Raw genomic sequence first — 20059 nt, forward strand, 5'->3', positions numbered from 1 at the left:
CAGCCCATGGGGCCCTCCGGGATGGGTGGCCCCACCCGATGGACCCCCGGGACCCTTCCGGTGGTCCCGGTACAATACCGGGTGACCCCAAAACTTTCCCGATGGCCGAAATACCACTTCCTATATATAATTCTTTACCTCCGGACCATTCAGAAACTCCTCGTGACGTCCGAGATCTCATCCGGGACTCCGAACAACATTCGGTATACTGCATACTCATATTCATACAACCCTAGCGTCACCGAACCTTAAGTGTGTAGACCCTACGGGTTCGGGAGACACATAGACATGACCGAGACGGCTCTCGGGCAATAACCAACAGCGGGATCTGGATACCCATGTTGGCTCCCACATGCTCCTCGATGATCTCATCGGATGAACCATGATGTCGAGGATTCGAACAACCCCATATACAATTCCCTTTGTCATTCGGTACGTTACATGCCCGAGACTCGATCGTCGGTATCCCAATACCTCGTTCAGTCTCGTTACCGGCAAGTCACTTTACTCGTACTGTAATGCATGATCCCGTGACCAAACACTTGGTCACTTTGAGCTCATTATGATGATGCATTACCGAGTGGGCCCAGAGATACCTCTCCGTCATACGGAGTGACAAATCCCAGTCTCGATCCGTGTCAACCCAACAGACACTTTCGGAGATACCTGTAGTGCACCTTTATAGTCACCCAGTTACGTTGTGACGTTTGGTACACCCAAAGCACTCCTACGGTATCCGGGAGTTACACGATCTCATGGTCTAAGGAAGAGATACTTGACATTGAAAAAGCTCTAGCAAAATGAACTACACGATCTTGTGCTATGCTTAGGATTGGGTCTTGTCCATCACATCATTCTCCTAATGATATGATCCCGTTGTCAATGACATCTAATGTCCATAGTCAGGAAACCATGACTATCTGTCGACCAACGAGCTAGTCAACTAGAGGCTCACTAGGGACATGTTATGGTCTATGTATTCACACGTGTATTATGATTTCCGGATAATACAATTATAGCATGATTAAAAGACAATTATCATGAACAAGGAAATATAATAATAATGCTTTTATTATTGCCTCTAGGGCATATTTCCAACAGTCTCCCACTTGCACTAGAGTCAATAATCTAGTTACATTGTGATGAATCGAACACCCATAGAGTTCTGGTGTTGATCATGTTTTGCTCGCGAGAGAGGTTTAGTCAACGGATCTGCGATATTCAGATCTGTATGTACTTTGCAAATATCTATGTCTCCATCTTGAACATTTTCACGGATGGAGTTGAAACGATGCTTGTTGTGCCTGGTCTTCTTGTGAAACCTGGGCTCCTTGGCAAGGGCAATAGCTCCAGTGTTGTCACAGAAGAGTTTGATCGGCCCCGACGCATTGGGTATGACTCCTAGGTCGGTGATGAAGTCCTTCACCCAAATTGCTTCATGCGCTGCCTCCGAGGCTGCCATGTATTCCGCTTCACATGTAGATCCCGCCAGGACGCTCTGCTTGCAGCTGCACCAGCTTACCGCTCCACCATTCAACATATACACGTATCCGGTTTGTGACTTAGAGTCATCCAGATTCGTGTCGAAGCTAGCGTCGACGTAACCCTTTACGACGAGCTCTTCGTCACCTCCATAAACGAGAAACGTGTCCTTCGTCTTTTTCAGGTACTTTAGGATATTCTTGACCGCTGTCCAGTGTTCCTTGTCGGGATTACTTTGGTACCTTCCTACCAAACTTACGGCAAGGTTTACATCAGGTCTGGTACACAGCATGGCATACATAATAGATCCTATGGCTGAGGCATAGGGGATGACGCTCATCTCTTCTTTATCTTTTGCCGTGGTCGGGCATTGAGCCGAGCTCAATCTCACACCTTGCAATACAGGCAAGAACCCCTTCTTGGACTGATCCATTTTGAACTTCTTCAAAATCTTATCAAGGTATGTGCTTTGTGAAAGACCTATGAGGCGTCTCGATCTATCTCTATAGATCTTGATGCCTAATATATAAGCAACTTCTCCAAGGTCCTTCATTGAAAAACACTTATTCAAGTAGGCCTTAATGCTGTCCAAGAATTCTATATCATTTCCCATCAAAAGTATGTCATCTACATATAATATGAGAAATGCTACAGAGCTCCCACTCACTTTCTTGTAAACGCAGGCTTCTCCATAAGTCTGCATAAACCCAAACGCTTTGATCATTTCATCAAAGCGAATGTTCCAACTCCGAGATGCTTGCACCAGCCCATAAATGGATCGCTGGAGCTTGCATACTTTGTTAGCATTCTTAGGATCGACAAAAACCTCCGGCTGCATCATATACAGTTCTTCCTTAAGATGCCCGTTAAGGAATGCCGTTTTGACGTCCATCTGCCATATCTCATAATCATAGTATGCGGCAATTGCTAACATGATTCGGACAGACTTAAGCTTCGCTACGGGAGAGAAAGTCTCATCATAGTCAATCCCTTAAACTTGCCGATAACCCTTAGCGACAAGTCGAGCTTTATAGATGGTGACATTACCATCCGCGTCCGTCTTCTTCTTAAAGATCCATTTGTTTTCTATCGCTCGCCGATCATCGGGCAAGTCAGTCAAAGTCCATACTTTGTTTTCATACATGGATTCTATCTCGAATTTCATGGCTTCTAGCCATTTGTTGGAATATGGGCCCGCCATCGCTTCTTCATAGTTCGAAGGTTCACCGTTGTCTAACAACATGATTTCCAGGACAGGGTTGCCGTACCACTCTGGTGCGGAACGTGTCCTTGTGGACCTACGAAGTTCAGTAGCAACTTGATCCGAAGTACCTTCATCATCATCATTATTTTCCTCTTCAGTTGGTGTAGGCATCATAGGAACATTTTCTTGAGCTGCACTACTTTCCCGTTCAAGAGGTAGTACTTCATCGAGTTCTACTTTCCTCCCACTTACTTCTTTCGAGAGAAACTCCCTTTCCAGAAAGGATCTGTTCTTGGCAACAAAGATCTTGCCCTCGAATCTTAAGTAGAAGGTATACCCAATGGTTTCTTTAGGGTATCCTATGAAGACGCATTTTTCTGACTTGGGTTCGAGCTTTTCAAATTGAAGTTTCTTGACATAAGCATCGCATCCCCAAACTTTTAGAAACGACAGCTTAGGTTTCTTCCCAAACCATAATTCATACGGTGTCGTCACAACGGATTTAGACGGTGCCCTATTTAAAGTGAATGTAGCTGTCTCTAGAGCGTATCCCCAAAATGATAGTGGTAAATCGGTAAGAGACATCATAGATCGCACCATATCCAATAGAGTGCGATTATGACGTTCGGACACACCGTTTCGCTGAGGTGTTCCAGGCGGCGTGAGTTGTGAAACGATTCCACATTTTCTTAAGTGTGTACCAAATTCGTGACTTAAATATTCTCCTCCACGATCCGATCGTAAGAATTTTATCTTTCGGTCACGTTGATTCTCTACTTCATTCTGAAATTCCTTGAACTTATCAAAGGTCTCAGACTTGTGTTTCATCAAGTAGACATACCCATATCTACTCAAGTCATCTGTGAGAGTGAGAACATAACGATATCCTCCGCGAGCCTCAACACTCATTGGACCGCACACATCGGTATGTATGATTTCCAACAAGTTGGTTGCTCGCTCCATTGTTCCGGAGAACGGAGTCTTGGTCATTTTGCCCATGAGGCATGGTTCGCATGTGTCAAATGATTCATAATCGAGAGACTCTAAAAGTCCATCAGCATGGAGCTTCTTCATGCGCTTGACACCAATGTGACCAAGGCGGTAGTGCCACAAGTATGTGGGACTATCGTTATCAACTTTACATCTTTTGGTATTCACGCTATGAATATGTGTAACACTACGTTCAAGATTCATTAAGAATAAACCATTGACCATCGGGGCATGACCATAAAACATAGCTCTCATATAAATAGAACAACCATTATTCTCGGATTTAAATGAGTAGCCATCTCGTATTAAACGAGATCCAGATACAATGTTCATGCTCAAACTTGGCACCAAATAACAATTATTGAGGTTCAAAACTAATCCCGTAGGTAAATGTAGAGGTAGCATGCCGACGGCGATCACATCGACTCTGGAACCATTCCCGACGCGCATCGTCACCTCATCCTTCGCCAGTCTCCGCTTATTCCGCAGCTCCTGCTGTGAGTTACAAATATGAGCAACGGCACCGGTATCAAATACCCAGGAGTTACTATGAGTACTGGTAAGGTACACATCAATTACATGTATATCAAATATACCTTTGGTGTTGCCGGCCTTCTTATCCGCTAAGTATTTGGGGCAGTTCCGCTTCCAGTGACCCTTTCCCTTGCAATAAAAGCACTCAGTTTCAGGCTTGGGTCCATTCTTTGACTTCTTCCCGGCAACTGGTTTACCGGGCGCGGCAACATCTTTGCCGTCCTTCTTGAAGTTCTTCTTACCCTTGCCCTTCTTGAACTTAGTGGTCTTATTGACCATCAACACTTGATGTTCTTTCTTGATTTGCAACCTCTGCTGATTTCAGCATCGAGAATACTTCAGGAATGGTCTTCACCATCCCCTGCATATTATAGTTCATCACAAAGCTCTTGTAGCTTGGTGAGAGCGACTGAAGGATTCTGTCAATGACCGCCTCATCCGGGAGGTTAATTTCCAGTTGGGACAAGCGGTTGTGCAACCCAGACATTTTGAGTATGTGCTCACTGACAGAACTATTTTCCTCCATCTTACAACTATAAAACTTGTCGGAGACTTCATATCTCTCGACCCGGGCATGAGCTTGGAAAACTAGTTTCAGCTCCTCGAACATCTCATATGCTCCGTGTTGCTCAAAACGCTTTTGGAGCCCCGGTTCTAAGCTGTAAAGCATGCCGCACTGAACGAGGGAGTAATCATCGGCACGAGACTGCCAAACATTCATAATGTCTTGGTTCTCTGGGACGGGAGCGTCACCTAGCGGTCCTTCTAGGACATATTGTTTCCTGGCAGCTATGAGGATGATCCTCAGGTTCCAGACTCAGTCCGTATAGTTGCTGCCATCATCTTTCAGCTTGGTTTTCTCTAGGAACGCGTTGAAGTTCATGTTGACATGAGCGTTGGCCATTTGATCTACAAGACATATTATGCAAAAAGTTTTAGACTAAGTTCATGATAATTAAGTTCATCTAATCAAATTATTTTAATGAACTCCCACTCAGATTAGACATCCCTCTAGTCATCTGAGTGTTACACGATCCGAGTCGACTAGGCCGTGTCCGATCATCACGTGAGACGGACTAGTCATCGTCGATGAACATTCTCATGTTGATCGTATCTTCCATACGACTCATGTTCGACCTTTCGGTCTCCGTGCTCCGAGGCCATGTCTGTACATGCTAGGCTTGTCAAGTTAACCCTAAGTGTTTTGCATGTGTAAAACTGTCTTACACCCGTTGTATGTGAACATAAGGATCTATCACACCCGATCATCACGTGGTGCTTCGAAACGACGAACTTTAGCAACAGTGCACAGTTAGGGGAGAACACTTCTTGAAATTTTTGTAAGGGATCATCTTATTTACTACCATCGTTCTAAGTAAACAAGATGCATAAACATAATAAACATCACATGCAATTATATAATAGTGACATGATATGGCCAATATCATATAGCTCCTTCGATCTCCATCTTCGGGGCTTCATGATCATCTTCGTCACTGGCATGACACCATGATCTCCATCATCATGATCTCCATCATCGTGTCTTCATGAAGTTGTCACGCCAACGACTACTTCTACTTCTATGGCTAACGCGTTTAGCAATAAAGTAAAGTAATTTACATGTCGTTCTTCAATGACACGCAGGTCATGCAAAAAAATAAAGACAACTCCTATGGCTCCTGCCGGTTGTCATACTCATCGACATGCAAGTCGTGATTCCTATTACAAGAACATGATCTCATACATCACAATATATCATTCATCATTCATCACAACTTCTGGCCATATCACATCACATGACAATTGCTGCAAAAACAAGTTAGACGTCCTCTAATTGTTGTTGCATCTTTTACGTGGCTGCAATTGGGTTCTAGCAAGAACGTTTGCTTACCTACGAATAACCACAACGTGATTTTGTCAACTTCTATTTACCCTTCATAAGGACCCTTTTCATCGAATCCGCTTCAACTAAAGTGGGAGAGACAGACACCCGCCAGCCACCTTATGCAACTAGTGCATGTTAGTCGGTGGAACCGGTCTCACGTAAGCGTACGTGTAAGGTTGGTCCGGGCCGCTTCATCCCACAATACCGCTGAAGCAAGATAAGACTAGTAGCGGCAAGCAAGTTGACAAGATCTACGCCCACAACTAAATTGTGTTCTACTCGTGCAATAGAGAACTACGCATAGACCTAGCTCATGATGCCATTGTTGGGGAACGTTGCAGAAAATTAAAATTTTTCCTACGGTTTCACCAAGATCCATCTATGAGTTCATCTAAGCAACGAGTCAAGGGAGTGAGTTTGCATCTACATACCACTTGTAGATCGCGTATGGAAGCGTTAGATGGAGCGGTGATGATGGAGTCGTACTCGACGTGATTCAGATCACCGGAGATCCTAGCGCCGAACGGACGGCACCTCCGCGTTCAACACACGTACGGTGCGTGTGACGTCTCCTCCTTCTTGATCCATCAAGGGGGAAGGAGAGGTTGATGATGATGACTCCAGCAGCAGCACAACGGCGTGGTGGTGGTGGAACAGCAGCACTCCGGCAGGGCTTCGCCAAGCATGCGACGGAGGAGGAAGAGGTGTAGCAGGGGGAGGGGGTGCCAGGACTTTAGGGTGCGGCTGCCCCTCTCCCCCCTCCCTTTATATAGGCCCCCAGGGGGGGTGCCGGCCCTGGGAGATTCAATCTCCCAAGGGGGCGGCGGCCAAGGGAGGAGGAGTGCCCCCCAAGGCATGTGGTGCGCCCCCCACCCTAGGGTTTCAACCCTAGGCGCAGGGGGTGGGCCTAGGGGGGCGCACCAGCCCACTATGGGCTGGATCCCCTCCCACTTCAGCCCATGGGGCCCTCCGGGATGGGTGGCCCCACCCGGTGGACCCCCGGGACCCTTCCGGTGGTCCCGGTACAATACCGGGTGACCCCGAAACTTTCCCGATGGCCGAAATACCACTTCCTATATATAATTCTTTACCTCCGGACCATTCCGAAACTCATCGTGACATCCGAGATCTCATCCGGGACTTCGAACAACATTCGGTATACTGCATACTCATATTCATACAACCCTAGCGTCACCGAACCTTAAGTGTGTAGACCCTACGGGTTCGGGAGACACGTAGACATGACCGAGACGGCTCTCGGGAAATAACCAACAGCGGGATATGGATACCCATGTTGGCTCCCACATGCTCCTCGATGATCTCATCGGATGAACCACGATGCCGAGGATTCGAACAACCCCGTATACAATTCCCTTTGTCATTCGGTACGTTACATGCCTGAGACTCGATCGTCGGTATCCCAATACCTCGTTCAGTCTCGTTACCGGCAAGTCACTTTACTCGTACTGTAATGCATGATCCCGTGACCAAACACTTGGTCACTTTGAGCTCATTATGATGATGCATTACCGAGTGGGCCCAGAGATACCTCTCCGTCATACGGAGTGACAAATCCCAGTCTCGATCCGTGTCAACCCAACAGACACTTTTGGAGATACCTGTAGTGCACCTTTATAGTCACCCAGTTACGTTGTGACGTTTGGTACACCCAAAGCACTCCTACGGTATCCGGGAGTTACACGATCTCATGGTCTAAGGAAGAGATACTTGACATTGAAAAAGCTCTAGCAAAACGAACTACACGATCTTGTGCTATGCTTAGGATTGGGTCTTGTCCATCACATCATTCTTCTAATGATGTGATCCCGTTGTCAATGACATCTAATGTCCATAGTCAGGAAACCATGACTATCTGTCGACCAACGAGCTAGTCAACTAGAGGCTCACTAGGGACATGTTATGGTCTATGTATTCACACGTGTATTACGATTTCCGGATAATACAATTATAGCATGATTAAAAGACAATTATCATGAACAAGGAAATATAATAATAATGCTTTTATTATTGCCTCTAGGGCATATTTCCAACAAATTTTGCCTGATATGTACTCTTGTTATATGGTACAATAACTTCTATGATATTTATTTTAATGTTTTGCAACACAGGATTCTCAAGGGCCAATGACCGTGCCATCTTCTCTGTTTATGCAGCTATGGTACAATAACTTCTATGATATTTATTTTAATGTTTTGCAACACAGGATTCTCAAGGGCCAATGACCGTGCCATCTTCTCTGTTTATGCAGCTACACTAGAGTAGTTTGCTAATCTGCATCTCAACTCTCAAGGAGGCTCCATGATTATAGATTGCTTAGCATCCGGATCAAAAACTGCTGGAGTGTTGTGAATATTGTACAAGCACATTACATGCTAATTCTGAAGTGGTATATTTACTATGAACAGACAAATGGTAAAGATTAAGCTCATGTCATCAATTGTTGTTTATGTTGTTGCCTGTTGATTAAAAATGCATTGATAACTTCACTTGTATCTTTTGTAGTCCAGGTCAACCTTAAGTTTTTGCATTCTTGTACTGTCTATAAATTCCCCTTAACTGTGTTCCACGTATGTAGAAAGTGTGGTTTAAATATTAGAGTTCTTTTTTCCATTTTCTCCGGCTACCCTTTTTGTTGTTTCTTAGCAACCTAGGCGAGAGAGCCCGCCAACATCGCGGCGTATAGCTCAAGCGGCTACAGGCGCACGGTTTACATGCACGAGCTGGTAAAGCCGCTGCATCAGTACACCCTTGAGGTGCAGCTGCTAGAGGCCCAGCGGCAGCACAAGGAGGAGATCGGAGGTGCGTGCTAAGCTGCGTGCGTTTTCAACAAGAACGCAATGCCACAAAGTTTGTCGCGGCTTCAAGATCGTTTTTCGTCAGCCCCACTAAAAATTCAGAAGAAGACAAAGCACATGGAGCTGTTGTGCAAGCAAAAGTCTATCTGGGTATCAAGTAGCTGAGAATTAAAGGGAAAAGAAATCTCCAGGTTAACATACATACCATGCCTCTCTAAGGCTCATGCTGTGAGGTCAGTTCAATTTTAATCTCGGGAGATTCAATGTATTCTCAGAACAGTCAACCATTTATAGTTTTTCTAAGTTATCTATGTAAATATTTGGCGCCACCACACTATCTAGTTTCTATGCATTAGCTCCGAGTTGTCAAATTGTATAACTTTACAGTATTTCCTTCGATTTTGACATGTATAAACTATTTTTTTATTTTGCGTTGTTCCTCTGATTTTGGTCACGAGTCGAACAACAGAGAATTCGAGAACCAAGTTGTCGTTTATCACTTCAGGAGAAATTGGTTGGTTGAACCTTTTGTTGTCTTAGTCGCTTGGATCTTAGTTCATTATATCTTTTATTGATTTGAGCTATGCTCAATCATTTATACTATTATATGTTTTCATGCATTTTGTGATATTTATATAATAATAGTTTGTCCCAAGCTTTATACAAATTGCTATGGAATGAATAGACAATCGCATGCATAGGTTAATTGTATTTATATTCATAAGGTTTAATTGATTCAGATATTGGTAGTACTGGTGCTTCTGATTATACGCAATCAATGTATTGCCTAGTTTTCATACACTCTTCCTTGTGTTGAAGCTTTAGGCACCTATGAGACCCTCACTTGCTGGTGAAATAGTTTGTCGGGATGAAACAATCCAAAGTTTCATAGGATCTATCTAGAGTAATCTGGTAATGTCCTTCAGAGAGCTTGTGTATCTATTATCTCATGTCAAATTAAGTACCTTTGGATTCGAGCTTCCCTGCCCAGACCGTGTGGAACATGGTCTAAAACTTATCACTTTCCGCTACACAGGCGGTACCCCTTCAGTAAGTTCCTCCTTGCCGAGACGTCAATTGCCTACAACGTAGTAAGATAACGATGCATTGTGTGGTGGGCGTCATGTGCCATGGTGCAACGCTTCGCCTCGGCTCCATGGCCTCGTGGGTCCCGATAGTTTAGAAACCAAGCTAATTGCTGACAGATATGTATTTTCATCAGTTAACTCAATGCGTCAAGCAAAATCTAGCATTCTTTGTTGTATACTACATGGAGATGACACAGATTGTCGGTCTTCAATGGTATTTTCATGAACACTAATGTGTTCTATACAACTAATATGATGCTCTTACATATTTATTGTGAAAGATTATAGATTATACTTGGTTAGTTGCACCTTGGTACTGTTCTATTTTGGAAGAATCTCTTTAGTCTTCTTTTGCTGACGAAAATGGACTACATTCCTTTTTATATCAACTCCAATTTTCATAAATGTATATGTTTACTCACATCGTACGGCAGGTCGCGGAAAGGATTAGAATTAGTGTAGGTTAGGCAAGTTCCTGTTCTGTGTTTTGAATCATCTGTTCCACGAGAATTTTGTTATTCAAGATGTGATCGCTACTCTTTTTCCACATTTGGTTCATGATGCTTGGATGTTGGAAGGCTTTAATTAACTTTCTAGAAGTTACTACATATGGATGACGAGGTGTAAATTTGGAATGAAGAAAAAGGTTTAAGATTTCTACTTGGCTAAGCTCTTAAGACAAGTGAAATTGATCATATACCATTATTTGAAAGATTAATTTATTTATTGGGAGAGGCAGGGAGGGAGAGGGGGGGGGAGAGATGTATGTATCTGTACTAAGTTGTTTTTGCTTGTTCATTTCTGGCTTAGATGTCAGTTGTTTTAATTCATGTAGAAGTAATGTATTATGATTAAACACCATTTTTTCATGTCGTGAAATCTTCTTATCAAAATTTCAAGTTTGGTTGTGTGTGGATGGTGTGGCGATTTGAGTCGGATGCTCCAATTAAAGTGACGGTGAGCTTGAAAGAAGAAGAAAAAGAAGCAGCATGAAGAGGAGGAGGAGGGGGAGAGCGACTTACCACCCAAAAAACACAATTCCTCTTGATGTGAAGGAGAAGAGTGACTTAACCACTAATAATATACTTCCTCCATTTCGAAATATAAGTCTTTTTAAATATTCCAATAAGGGACTACATACGGATCAAAATGAGTGAATCTACACTATAAAATATGTTGGTATGCATACATATGTAGTTTGTATTGAAATCTCTAAAAAGACATATATTTAAAAATAGAGGAAGTATATTAGACATGATTGATGTTGAACCACTAGACTACTTGTGCCTCACGCATAGACAATTATCCCAAAAAAGAATCTCTACATGTGAATTTTTATACATTATATTCATAAGTGTAATTGGAAAAAAATAAATTAAAAACCCGTGGCAGCACACGGGCATTCTACTAGTACTAGTAGAGTGCCCATGCGTTGCCACAGGCCTGAAAAAAATTGAGAACGTTCTTTTGTTGATACTCCCTCTGTTTCTTTATATAAGGTGTATTTATTTTTTTAATAAAATTTCACAATGTAAGGTGCATCTATATCTATACCAATATAAAAAGACCCAAAGAGGCAGATCCAATTAATCTCGGCCATCAAACCATGTCAATCCAATGGCCTAGACTGTTTCAATGTCGAGCGCTCAACACATTTAGCGTGCACAGTTAATTTCATGCCGAATATAGTGCTAATCACATAATAACACGCAAATAATATCCTACTTAATATCCGAATGCACTTAATATACTTCCAAATTACTCCCTCCGTTCCTTTATATAAGGTGTATTTATTTTTTGATAAAATTTCACAATATAAGGTGCATTTCTTCTAATTCCTCATAATCCCTTTTTTATCCCTGTAGAAAAAGGAAAGTATCTCTCTCCCGATTTTCTGTATCTCTCTTTATAGAAAAAGAAGGAAAGTATATCTTTCCTGATTTCCTGTATCTCTTTCTTTTAAAGCCTAACTGATTTACTTGCCAGTTATCAACAAATTTGACAAGGGTAATTTCGTACTAATGTATCTATAATTCATTGCCTTGGTCACTGTGACTAAAAATATACACCTTAGATAAAGGAACGGAGGGAGTAACGTGCATTGCACGTACACATTGACTAGTTTCTTCTAAATCCTCATAATTCCCTTTTTATCCTTCTAGAAAAAGGAAATTATATCTCTCCTGATTATCCGTATCTCTCCTTGTTTCAACAGAAGGAAACTATCTCTCTCACGATTGGTGTATCTCTTACTTTCCTGGACACACTGATTTACTTGCCACTAACAAACGAATTTGCGAGATGTATGTATCTGTACTAAGTTGATTTTGCTTGTTCATTTCTGGCTTAGATGTCAGTTGTCTTTAATTCATGTAGAAGTAATGTATTATGATTAAACACCATTTTTTTTCATGTCGTGAAATCTTCTTATCAAAATTTCAAGTCGGGGTGTGTGTGGATGGTGTGGCGATTTGAGTCGGATGCTCCATTAAAAGTGACGGTGAGCTTGAAAGAAGAAAAAAAAGAAGCAGAATGAGGAGGGGGAGGAGGAGGAGAGCGACTTACCCCCAAAAACACAATTCCTCTTGATGTGAAGGAAAAGAGTGACTTACCCACTAATGATATGTTGGAAATATGCCCTAGAGGCAATAATAATTAGTTATTATTATATTTCCTTGTTCATGATAATAGTTTATTATCCATGCTATAATTGTATTGAAAGGAAACTCAGATACATGTGTGGGTACATAGACAACACCATGTCCCTAGTAAGCCTCTAGTTGACTAGCTCGTTAATCAATAGATGGTTACGGTTTCCTAACCATGGACATTGGATGTCATTGATAACGGGATCACATCATTAGGAGAATGATGTGATGGACAAGACCCAATCCTAAGCCTAGCACAAAGATCGTGTAGTTCGTATGCTAAAGCTTTTCTAATGTCAAGTATCATTTCCTTAGACCATGAGATTGTGCAACTCCCGGATAACCGTAGGAATGCTTTGGGTGTACCAAACGTCACAACGTAACTGGGTGGCTATAAAGGTGCACTACAGGTATCTCCGGAAGTGTCTGTTGGGTTGGCACGAATCGAGACTGGGATTTGTCACTCCGTGTGACGGAGAGGTATCTCTGGGCCCACTCGGTAGGACATCATCATAATGTGCACAATGTGACCAAGGGGTTGATCATGGGATGATGTGTTACGGAACGAGTAAAGAGACTTGCCGGTAACAAGATTGAACAAGGTATTGGTATACCGACGATCGAATCTCGGGCAAGTACAATACCGCTGGACAAAGGGAATTGTATACGGGATCGATTGAGTCCTTGACATCGTGGTTCATCCGATGAGATCATCGTGGAACATGTGGGAGCCAACATGGGTATCCAGATCCCGCTGTTGGTTATTGACCGGAGAACGTCTCGGTCATGTCTGCATGGTTCCCGAATCCGTAGGGTCTACACACTTAAGGTTCGATGACGCTAGGGTTATAAAGGAAGTTTGTATGTGGTTACCGAATGTTGTTCGGAGTCCCGGATGAGATCCCGGACGTCACGAGGAGTTCCGGAATGGTCCGGAGGTAAAGATTTATATATGGGAAGTCTTATTTTGGTCACCGAAAAAGTTTCGCACTTTATCGGTATTGTACCGAGAGTGCCGAAAGGGGTCCAGGGGTCCACCGGGGGGATCCACCTGCCCCGGGGGGCCACATGGGCTGTAGGGGGTGCGCCTTGGCCTATATGGGCCAAGGGCACCAGCCCCAAGAGGCCCATGCGCCAAGATATAAGAAAAAGGGGAGAGTCCTCAAGAGGGAAGGCACCTCCGAGGTGCCTTGGGGAGGACGGACTCCTCCCCCCTTTGGCCGCACCCCTTCCTTGGAGGAAGGGGCAAGGCTGCGCCTCCCCCCTCTCCCTTGCCCCTATATAAAGGGAGGGGAGGGAAGGGCAGCCACACCTGAAGCCCTGGTGCCTCCCTCCCTCCCGTGACACCTCCTCCTCTCCCGCAGGTGCTTGGCGAAGCCCTGCAGAATTGCCACGCTCCTCCACCACCACCACGCCGTTGTGCTGCTGCTGGATGGAGTCTTCCTCAACCTCTCCCTCTCTCCTTGCTGGATCAAGGCATGGGAGACGTCACCGGGCTGTACGTGTGTTGAACGCGGAGGTGCCGTCCGTTCGGCACTAGGATCTCCGGTGATCTGGATCACGACGAGTACGACTCCTTCAACCCCGTTCTCTTGAACGCTTCCGCTTAGCGATCTACAAGGGTATGTAGATGCACTTCCCTTCCCCTCGTTGCTGGTTTCTCCATAGATAGATCTTGGTGATTCGTAGGAAAATTTTGAATTTCTGCTACGTTCCCCAACATGATATACTTCCTTCGTTCCGAAATATAAGCCCTTTTAAATATTCCAATAAGGGACTACATACGAATCAAAATGAGTGAATCTACACTATAAAATATGTCGATATACATACATATGTAGTTTGTATTGAAATCTCTAAAAAGACATATATTTAAAAATAGAGGGAGTATATTAGACACGATTGATGTTAAACCACTAGACTACTTGTGCCTCACGCATGGATAATTATCGCAAAAAAGAATCTATACATGTGAATTTTGATACATAGTATTCGTAAGTGAAATTGGAAAAAAATAAATTGAGTGCATGGGCATTCTACTGGTACTAGTAGAGTGCCCATGCGTTGCCACGGGCCTGGAAAAAATTGAGAACGTTCTTTTGTAGTACTCCTTTTGTTTCTTTATATAAGGTGTATTAATTTTTTTAATAAAATTTCACAATGTAAGATGCATCTATACCAATATAAAAAGACCCAAAAAGGCAGATCCAATTAATCTCGGCCATCAAACCATGTCAATCCAACGGCCTAGATCGCTTCAATGTCGAGCGCTCAACACGTTTAGCATGTATAGTTAATTTCATACCAAATATAGTGCTAACCACATAATAACACGCAAATAATATCCTACTTAATATCCAAATGCACTTAATATACTTCCAAATTAACGTGCATTGCACGTACACATTGTCTAGTTTCTTCTAAATCCTCGTAATTCCCTTTTTATCCTTCCAAAAAGAGGAAATTATATCTCTCCCCATATCTCTCCTTGTTTCAATAGAAGGAAACTATCTCTCTCTCGATTGGTGTATCTCTTACTTTCCTGGACTCATTGATTTACTTGCCACTAACAAACAAATTTGCCAAAGGTAATTTTGTCCTAACACCTTCATATTTATGCGCCTTGATCACCGCGCCAAAAATAATACACCTTACATAAAGGAACGGAGGGAGTATTATTTATCAGTTTTCGATATTGCGTAATTCATAGCATTACTATCCTTCATGTTTGTTGCAGGTTGGTTGTTACTGATTGCATATCAAATTTCACAAGTATAGAAAAGATAGCCAATAATATAAAAATAATAATTAAAATCCACTTCACTTGTGATGTATTTTGATAAAATATGTAATACGATAAAATATACTATAGATGTAATGCACAAGATAAAGAAAGTGGTACAAAATGATGTGATGGACAAGACCCATCCCTTAGCTTAGCATTATGATTGTTTTAGTTTCATTGCTACTGCTTTCTTCATGACTTATACACGTTCCTCAGACTATGATATTATGCAACTCCCGAATACCGGAGGAACACCTTGGGTGCTATCAAACGTCACAACGTAACTGGGTGATTATAAAGATTCTCTACAGGTGTCTCCAAAGATGTTTGTTGGGTTGACATAGATCATGATTAGGATTTGTCACTTAGTGTATCGGAGAGGTATCTCTGGGCCCTCTCGGTAATGCTCATCACTATAAGCCTTGCAAGCAATGTGACTAATGAATTAGTTGCGGGATGAAGCATTACGTAACGAGTAAAGAGACTTGCCGGTAACGAGATTGAACTAGGTATGATGATACCGACGATCGAATCTCGGGCAAGTAACATACCGATGATAAAGGGAACAACGTATGTTGTTATGAGGTTTGACTGATAAAGATCTTCGTAGAATATGTAGGAGCCAATATGAGCATCCAGGTTCCGCTATTGGTTATTGATCGGAGATGTGTCTCGATCATGTCTACATAGTTCTCGAACCCGTAGGGTCCGCACACTTAGCGTTCGATGACGATTTGTATTATGAGTTATGTGTTTTGGTGACCGAAGTTTGTTCGGAGTCCCGAATGAGATCACGGACGTGACGAGGAGTCTCAAAATGGTCGAGATGTAAATATCAATATATTGGAAGGCTATATTCGGACATCGGAAAGGTTCCGAGTGATTCAGGTATCTTTCGGAGTACCGGGGAGTTACGGGAATTCACCGGGAGAAGTAATGGGCCTTATTGGGCCATACGGGAAATAGAGGAGGCAGGCCAAGGGGAGGTGGCACCCCCCATGGGTCCGAATTGGACTAGGGGAAGGGGGCGGCGCCCCCCTTGCCCTTTCCTACTCCCTCTCTCCTTCCTTCTCTCCTACTCGTAAAAGGGAAAGGATTCCTACTAGGACATGGAAGTCCTAGTAGGACTCTATACACTTGGCGCGCCCCTAGGGGCGGCCTCTCTCCCTCTCTCCTTTATATACGGGGGCAAGGGGCACCCCAAAGACACACAAGTTTCTCTCCCAACCGTGTGCGGTGCCCCCCCTCCACAGTTACACACCTCGATGATACCATCGTAGTGCTTAGGCGAAGCCCTGCGCCGGTAGCATTGCTACCTCTTGAGCACTGCATTGGTTTTCCCTTGAAGAGGAAAGGGTGATGTAGCTAAGTAGCGTAAGTATTTCCCTCAGTTTTTGAGAACCAAGGTATCAATCCAGTAGGAGGCTTCACGCAAGTCCCTCGTACCTACACAAACAAACAAGAACCTCGCAACCAAAGCGATAAAGGGGGTGTCAATCCCTTCACGGCCACTTGCGAAAGTGAGATCTGATAGAGATAATAGGATAAGATAAATATTTTTGGTATTTTTATGATATAGATTGAAAAGTAAAGATTGCAAAATAAAGTAGATCGAAAACTTATATGATGGAAAATAGACCCGGGGGCCATAGGTTTCACTAGTGGCTTCTCTCAAGATAGCATAAGTATTACGGTGGGTGAACAAATTACTGTCGAGCAATAGATAGAGAAGTGCATAGTTATGAGAATATCTAGGCATGATCATGTATATAGGCATCACGTCCGCGACAAGTAGACCAAAATGATTCTGCATCTACTACTATTACTCCACACATCGACCGCTATCCAGCATGCATCTAGAGTATTAAGTTCATAAGAACAGAGTAATGCATTAGGCAAGATGACATGATGTAGAGGGATAAACTCAAGCAATATGATATAACCCCCATCTTTTTATCCTCGATAGCAACAATACAATACGTGCCTTCCTGCCCCTGCTGTCACTGGGAAAGGACATCGCAAGATTGAACCCAAAGCTAAGAACTTCTCCCATTGCAAGAAAGATCAATCTAGTAGGCTAGACCAAACTGATAATTTGAAGAGACTTGCAAAGATAACCAATCATACATAAAAGAATTCAGAGGAGATTCAAATATTTCTCATAGATAAACTTGATCATAAACCCACAATTCATCGGATCTCGACAAACACACCGCAAAAAGAGTTACATTGAATAGATCTCCAAGAAGATCGAGGAGAACATTGTATTGAGATTCCAAGAGAGAGAAGAAGCCATCTAGCTAATAACTATGGACCTGAAGGTCTGTGGTAAACTACTCACAACTCATTAGAGAGGCTATGGTGTTGATGTAGAAGCCCTCCGTGATCGATTCCCCCTCCGGCGGAGTGCCGGAAAAGGCTCCAAGATGGGATGTCACGGGTACAGAAGGTTGCGGCAGTGTAAATAAGGTTTCGTGGTGCTCCTGGATGTTTTCAGGGTACGTAGATATATATATAGGTGAAGGAAGTCGGTGAGGGGAGCCACGAGGGGCCCACGAGGGTAGGGGCGCGCCCTCTCGCCTCGTGTCCGCCTCATTTGCTTCTTGACATCCACTCCAAGTCTCCTGGATTGCGTTTGTTCCAAAAAGATCTCTCCCGAAGGTTTCATTCCGTTTGGACTCCGTTTGATATTCCTTTTCTTTGAAACACTGAAATAGGCAAAAAAACAGCAACTTGGGTTGGGCCTCCGGTTAATAGGTTAGTCCCAAAAATGATATAGAAGTGTATAGTAAAGCCCATAAACATCCAAAACGGGTAATATAATATCATGGAACAATCAAAAATTATAAATATGTTGGAGACGTACCAAGCATCCCCAAGCTTAATTCCTGCTCGTCCTCGAGTAGGTAAATGATAAAAACAGAATTTTTGATGCGGAATGCGACCTAGCATATTTCTCAATGTAATTTTCTTTATTGTGGCATGAATGTTCAGATCCAAATAATTCAAGATAAAAGTTCATGTTGACATGAAAACAATAATACTTCAAGCATACTAACAAAGCAATCATGTCTTCTCAAAATAACATGGCTAAAGAAAGCTATGCCTACAAAATCATATAGTCTGACTATGCTCTATCTTCATCACACAAAGTATTTAAATCATGCACAACCCCGATGACAAGCCAAGCAATTGTTTCATACTTTGATGTTCTCAAACTTCTCAATTTTCACGCAATACATGAGCGTGAGCCATGGACATAGCACTATATGTGGAATAGAATGGTGGTTGTGGAGAAGACAAAAAAGGAGAAGATAGTCGCACATCAACTAGACGTATCAACAGGCTATGGAGATGCCCATCAATAGATATCAATGTGAGTGAGTAGGGATCGCCATGCAACGGATGCACTAGAGCTATAAGTGTATGAAAGCTCAACAAAAGGAACTAAGTGGGTGTGCATCCAACTTGCTTGCTCACGAAGACCTAAGGTATTTTTAGGAAGCCCATCATTGGAATATACAAGTAAAGTTCTATAATGGAAAATTCCCACTAGTATATGAAAGTGACAACATAGGAGACCCTCTATCATGAAGATCATGGTGCTACTTTGAAGCACAAGTGTGGAAAAAGGATAGTAACATTGTCCCTTCTCTCTTTTCCTCTCATTTTTTTTAAATTTTGGTGGGCTTCTTTGGCCTCTTTTTTTTATTTGGGCTTCTTTGGCCTCTTTTATTTTCATAAAGTCTGAAGTCTCATCCCGACTTGTGAGGGAATCATAGTCTCCATCATCCTTTCCTCACATGGGACAATGCTCTAATAATGAAGATCATCACACTTTTATTTACTTACAACTCAAGAATTACAACTCAATACTTAGAACAAAATATGACTCTATGTGGATGCCTCCGGCGGTGTACCGGGATATGCAATGAATCAAGAGTGACATGTATGAAAGAATTATGAATGGTGGCTTTGCCACAAATACGATGTCAGCTACATGATCATGCAAAAGCAATATGACAATGATTGGAGCGTGTCATAATAGACGGACGATGGAAAGTTGCATGACAATATATCTCGGAATGGCTATGGAAATGCCATAATAGGTAGGTGTAACGCCCCAGATTCGATGCGCCAGGTGTCTGCCAGTTATTCGCCGTCATTGCCATGTCATTTGCTTGCGTGTTGCTTTTTGTCATGTCATCATGTGCATTGCATTGCATACGTGTTCGTCGCATGCATCCGAGCCTTTTCCCCGTTGTCCGTTTTGCAATCCGGCACTCCTATGCCCTCCGGCATCCCCTTCTTGACTTTCTTCATGAGCGGGTGTTAATCTTTCTCGGAATGGCCCGAGTCTTGCCAAGCGGCCTTGGTATACCACCGGTAGACCGCCTGTCAAGTTTCGTGTCATTTGGAGTTCGTTTGATACTCCAACGGTTATCCGCGTAGCCCGAAACCCCCCTTTCTCTTTGCAGCCCAACACCCTTCCAAAGTGGCCCAAAACCCATCTAACTCCCCTCCATGCTCTCGGTCGTTCGATCATGATCGTGTGGACGAAAACCGCTCCTCATTTGGACTCTCCTAACTCTCTCTACCTATATATATGTGCCCCTCCCCGATTTTT

Source organism: Triticum dicoccoides, chromosome 4B (genome assembly GCF_002162155.2).
Source record: "Triticum dicoccoides isolate Atlit2015 ecotype Zavitan chromosome 4B, WEW_v2.0, whole genome shotgun sequence".
NCBI lineage: Eukaryota > Viridiplantae > Streptophyta > Magnoliopsida > Poales > Poaceae > Triticum > Triticum dicoccoides.